The sequence below is a fragment of the Muscardinus avellanarius genome (genome assembly GCF_963383645.1).
Source record: "Muscardinus avellanarius genome assembly, chromosome: 12".
Taxonomy (NCBI): Eukaryota; Metazoa; Chordata; class Mammalia; order Rodentia; family Gliridae; genus Muscardinus; species Muscardinus avellanarius.
In genome coordinates this window covers 74568440-74574439 of record NC_137798.1, presented here as the reverse complement: position 1 = coordinate 74574439, position 6000 = coordinate 74568440, and positions in this window count along the sequence as shown.

The window sequence follows — 6000 nt, the reverse complement described above, 5'->3', positions numbered from 1 at the left end:
TCCCTGTTGCACTAGGCGTGGTGGCATATGACGTAATCCCAGTACTTGGGAGGCTGAGACAGGAGGATTGCAGGCTCAAGACCAGCCTCAGAAACTTAGCAAAACCCTCAGCAACTTGAGAGCCTACTTTAAAACAAAATATAAAAAAGCTCAGAGGAAGAATGCCCCTGGGTTCCATCCCCAGTACCAAAACAAAATAGAGCCCCTCTTACCTCCACCTTTCAACACACTTTATACTTACTTTAGAAGGGGGTTAGTCTGCTGGGCGTGGTGGCGCACCCTTGTAACCCCAGCATTCGGGAGGCTGAGACCGGAGGATCGCAGGTCGCGGACAGCCTCGGCTACTTGGTGAGGCCCTCCACAACTTAGTGAGACCCGGTTTCAAAATAAAGAATAAGAATAATAATAAAATAGGGCAGGAAGTGTAGCTCAGAGGTTGAATGCCCTGGGTTTCATCCTCAGACCCACAAAAAAAAAAAAAAAAAAAGAATGGGATAGTCCTCTGAGAGTTTATATAAAGCTCTTTGTCTGCTGTCTTTGCTGATTGGTAGCTTGTATACGTTTCCCAACCACTAGTGAGAACGCTGGACAGGGACCATTCTGTTTAAAACTTCAAAAGATGCATAACCAACAGGCAGTACTTAGGACTGTGGGACCCCTTCTGTGCATCCCCGTCTCTAACCCACTGCTCCCCCAAGTAGTCTGACGCTAGTATCCCAGGTTAAAGGATGTCTTAGTAGCCAGGTGTGGTGGCGCACACCTGTAATGATCACAAGTTCAAGGCAAGATAGGCATTCCCAGGTACTTCTTCATTTATTAATTTATTTATTATTTGTACCAGGTCTCCAGGTCTGTTTTATTTTAGATTTTATATTTTGTGGTACTGGGAATTGAACCCAGGGGCATTATATCATTGTCCTACATCCCCAGTCTGATTTTATTTCTTATTTGGAAACAGGGTCTCACTAAATTGTGGAGGGCCTCGCTAAATTGCTGAGGCTGGCTTCAAACCTGTGATCCTCCTGTCTTAGCCTCCCAAGTACTGGGTTTGCAGGCCTGTGCCACCACGCCCAGCTATTCTCTTTTAGACAGTTATAAGTTTCCCTTATGTGGAACCAAATACAGAGTTAGCTTCCCAGAGCTACAATTCCTAAATCCAAAATGGTCTGGAATCTGAAAGTGTTTTATAACTTCTTTGTCAGCAAATCCCATTCTGAACTGAAAGGCTTTTGATAGTTATCATTTACCCCATTCTATGACCTTTGCATAAATAGCAATGTTTGACTGGAGACCTCAATTGAGATGTTACATGATATATATATATAGTATGTATGCTATATCACCTTTCCAAACTTTAAAAAATTAGGGTTTTTTGGTTTTTGGTTTTGGTTTTTTTGTTGTTTTTGTTTTCTGAGTTTTGTTTGTTTGTTTGTTTGTTTGTTGCGGTACTGGGGATGGAACCCAGGGGCATTCTACCGAGTTACACCCCCAGCCCTATTTTTTATTCTTTATTTTTTGAAACAGAGTCTCATTGAGTTGCAAAGGGCCTCACTATGTAGCTGAGGCTGTCCACCAAACGTGATCCTCCTGTCTCAGCCTCCCAAATGCTTGGATTATAAGCGTGCGCCACCAAGCCCGGCTCCTATTTTTTATTCTTTATTTTGAAACAAGGTCTCACTGAGTTGCAAATGGCCTAAGTAGCTGAGGATATTCATGAACCACAGTCCTCCTGTCTCAGCCTCCCAAATGCTGGGATTATAAGCGTGTGCCACCACACCCAGCTTAGAGTTATTTTTTTTGAAAAGAGATTTTGAACCTGTACTTGCTTCTCAAAATATGCTCTTTAGGTTTTCTATATTCCAATTATTTTTCCAGTTGATCTATCTTTATTAGAGAGGTGAACTAAAGTCTTCTACTACTTGTCTGGTTTTTCCCAGGCATTACAGGCATGTACCACCATGCCTGGCTAAAGTTTTTATGATGTGAGCGTTTCATTTGAAAATTATTTGGAGAAATCTGAATGTGTATGCACATTGTTCGTGCATATTGAGGCAGCAAAGGTAGCTATGGCAAAATCGTTGGTGAACCCGTGTGAAGGGTGCATGGTTACTCAATGGATTCTTTCAACACATATATAGATTTGGACTTTTTTTTTATGGTACTGGGAGTGGAAAACCCCTGGGGGCTTTCTGTCTCTGGACTACACTCCCAGACCTATTTTATATTTTATTTGGAAACAGGGTCTCACTAAGTTGCTGAGAGCCTCACTAAGTAGCTGAGGCTGGCTTCGAACCTGCGCGATCCTCCTGTCTCAGCCTCCCAAGTGCGGGGATTACAAGCGTGCGCCACCACGCCTGGTTTAGATTTGTACTTTTTCAAAATAAAAAGTACAAGATAAAAAGCACATATGGAAGAGCTGGTGAGATGAAGAGATGAGGTGAAGCAAGGGCCAAGGACCTGGAAAGAACAGTGTCAGGGGAGTAAAGGGCAGGCAGGAAAAACAGACAACAGACAGAACAAGCTAGCGGCTGGGTGTGGTGGTGCAGGCCTGTAATCCCAGGACTTGGGAGCATGAGACAGGAGGGTGGCAGGTTCGAGATCAGCCTTGGTAACTTAGTGAGACCCACAGCAATTTAGCAAGACCCTGTTTCAAAATAAAATAAATAAAAAAGACTGGGGTGTAGCTGGGAGGTAGAATGCCTTGGGTTCGATCCCTAATATCAAAACAAACAAACCACTTAGTAAGTGACATGGGGGAGAGAAATGGAAAGGCAAAGTAGAATGGAAAGAGAGAATTAAGAAAAGAGCCAGGAGTGGTGGCGCACACTTGTAATCCCAGCATTTGGGAGGCTGAGACAAGAGGATCGTGGTTTGTGGCCAGCCTCAGCTTCTTAGGGAGGCCCTTTGCAACTCAGTGAAACCCTATTTCAAAATAAAGAATAGCCGGGCGTGGTGGCGCACGCTTGTAATCCCTGCGCTTGGGAGGCAGAGACAGGAGAATCGCGCAGGTTCGAAGCCAGACGCGCGCGCTGGCTTAGGAGACCCTGTTTCTAAATAAAAATATAAAATAGGTCTGGGCGTGTAGCCCGGAGGTAGAAGGGTTCCATCCCCAGTACCCCCCCCACACACACACACATCTTAACTGAGCAGAGTGACAGGATATGGGAAATTTTCCTTGCCTTCGTTTTACTTTTGCTTTCTCAATGGCTAAAATAGCCATATAATACTTCTGTGAGTGAAATAAACAACTACAAAAACATTTTTTCAAAAAAACCCACTAATGCAGACAGGCGTGGTGGTGCTCGCTTGTAATCCCAGCTTTCGGGAGGCTGAGACCTGTGGATCCCAATCCGCAGACAGCCTCAGCTACTTAGTGAGGCCCTCCGCAACTTAGTGAGACCCTGTCTCAAAATAAAGAATAAAAAATAGGGCAGGGGGGCCGGGCGTGGTGGAGCACGCTTGTAAACCCCGTGCTTGGGAGGCAGAGACAGGAGGATCGCGCAGGTTCGAAGCCAGCCGCGCGTGCTGGCTTAGGAGACCCTGTTTCCAAATAAAAATGTAAAAATAGGTCTGGGAGTGTAGCCCAGAGGTAGAAGGGCTTCCAGGAACCCCAGTACCACCAAAAAAAAATAAAAATAAAAATAAAAAATAAAGAATAAAAAAATAAGGCTGGGGGTATAGCTCAAAGGGAGAATGCCCCTGGGTTCAATCCTCAGTCAGTACCGCAAAAAAAAAAAAAAAAAAAAAAGAACAGAGAATAAGTGATAGATCTAGAATATTGGCAAAGACGTTCAATATATATCTTCTTTGCCTGTGTTCTATATCTGGAACATTATACACACACACACACACACACACACACACACACACACACACACATAATTGAACAGATGTCTCTGTAATTGGAGCTTCCAAAGGAGAAAACTAACATAAGACAGATAGAATAAAAATATAACTTTCTGGAAAAAAGAAGACACTAGTTTATACTTTATGCCAGAGAAAATTAACTCAGGAGGGTCACCCTAGATATATATTCTAGTAAAGTCATTAAACTTCAAAGAAAACCTAGCAAAATGATCAAGTTAGTTAAAGGGGAGAAAAATCAGGCTGGTCAGAGTTCTCCACATTGAATCCACATTGATATTCAATACCAGAAGATGGTGCCGTACTTAAAAGATCTTCAAGGGGGGAAAAAGTGTTGCCCAAGGAATTTATATGTAGCCAAATTATCCTTTAAGTGTTAAGAATTAAATTAGTTTTGAACACGAAAGAATGCAGAATATACTGATTCTTTGAGGCTTTCTTGAGGGAACTGCCGGAAGATTCATGCCAGCCAAGTGAGAGATAATAGAGAGAATTACAGAAAAGACTGGCAGCGAGTTTTTAACCTGTTCAATGCAGATGCAAGCTAAAATAATTCTCTGATAGCTTTTTAAAAAATTGCAAAAACGGAGCGATTGAAAAGGATGTAAAATTCTATCATGATATATAAACACTGCAATTGAAATTTTGGTGGAGGAAGAGGGAAGATAGATAGGTACAAGGTAAAATAAGTTTACTGATTGCTGTATCTGTGACTGGAGGCAAAAAGATATTACTCAAACTCACAAGGAATGGAAGAAGAATTTTTTTTTTTTTTGGCAGTGCTTTTATTGTCCCAGAACCTGAAATTCTCCTGTCTCAGCCTCCCAAGTACTGGGATTACAGGTGTGCATCACCACACCCTGCTAGAAATTTCTTACAGTTCCAGAGAATTAGGAGGCCAAGTCCAATGTACTGGCAGATTCACAAGTCTGGCAAGGGCTCAGTCTCTGCTTCATGGATGGGGCCTCCTCCCTGTGATCTCATATGGCAGGAAGGATGAGGCAGCTCTATGGGGCCTTTTTTATAAGGCCACAAATCCCACAAGGCAGAGGCCTCGTAACCCAAGATCCCACTTCCCGTTACATTTGTCATTAGGTTTTAAAATATGATTTTGAGGGTGGGGAACAAAAACATTTAGATCATAGCAACCACAATTCTAACGTAACAATAATTCCTTAATAACACCTAATATATAATCTATACTCAAATTTCCCCAATTACCCCCTAAAATGAAGAGCTGAGTTTCGGGTCATCCCTCACACCAAACCAATATTTCACCATCCCCACCCCATAGTGGTTTACACTCTGCTCCCTTTCCTGCCCTGCAAAGTCCTATACTCAAAACACAATCACTGTTTCAACAAAGAGGAAAATACAAGGCTCTAGCCAGGCCTGGGGGGTCCCAACCCAGACAATGGACAACTGTGATTCTGAAGGACCCCTCCCTCTCCTGCCCTTGTAGCAAGGATGGAAGGACAGGGCCATGATCGCCTGTTTCTCTCTCTGCTGCCACACCACGTGCCTGGATCACAGGCCCATAGCATCAGTGAATTAGCGTCTCATTGCAGTGCCAGAATACCTGGCAAAAAAAACTTTGAGATAGGTTTAGTTTAGCTCAGAATTTCGTCATTTGAGTCTGCGATCGGCTGGTTTCAAGGCAGAAACACCATGGCAGCAGGGCCTGGAGGAAGAAAGTTGCTCAGCTCGTGGCAGAGGGAGCAGGCCACAGGAAGGGGAAAGCAACAGCAGTCCTCAAGGCCATGCTGCCCGTGACATGCTTTCTTCAGTGACCTGCCTACAGTTACCACTCAGCCAGCCCATTCAAGTGATTAATCAATGGATTAGCCCATTGAGGAGGCCAGAGCCTTCATGGTTAAGCTTTTCCAATTACTGTCTCATTGCCCAACACATGAGGCTTGGGGATTCCAGATCTAAACACTGATGATCAGGAAATCAGAAAGAAAAAAGGGTGTGATCCTGCTTCCTTCCCAGCCAGCCTCCCAAGCCAATGGGGCTCCTCACACACAGTCTCCAGAGCCAGGGTGCCATCTGAGCTGCCCTTGGGGAAAGAGCCTCCACACCTCCAAGAGTCTGTCTGCCTGTCTGTCCCAGCAGGTCCTTCCCTCTAGAAGTAAG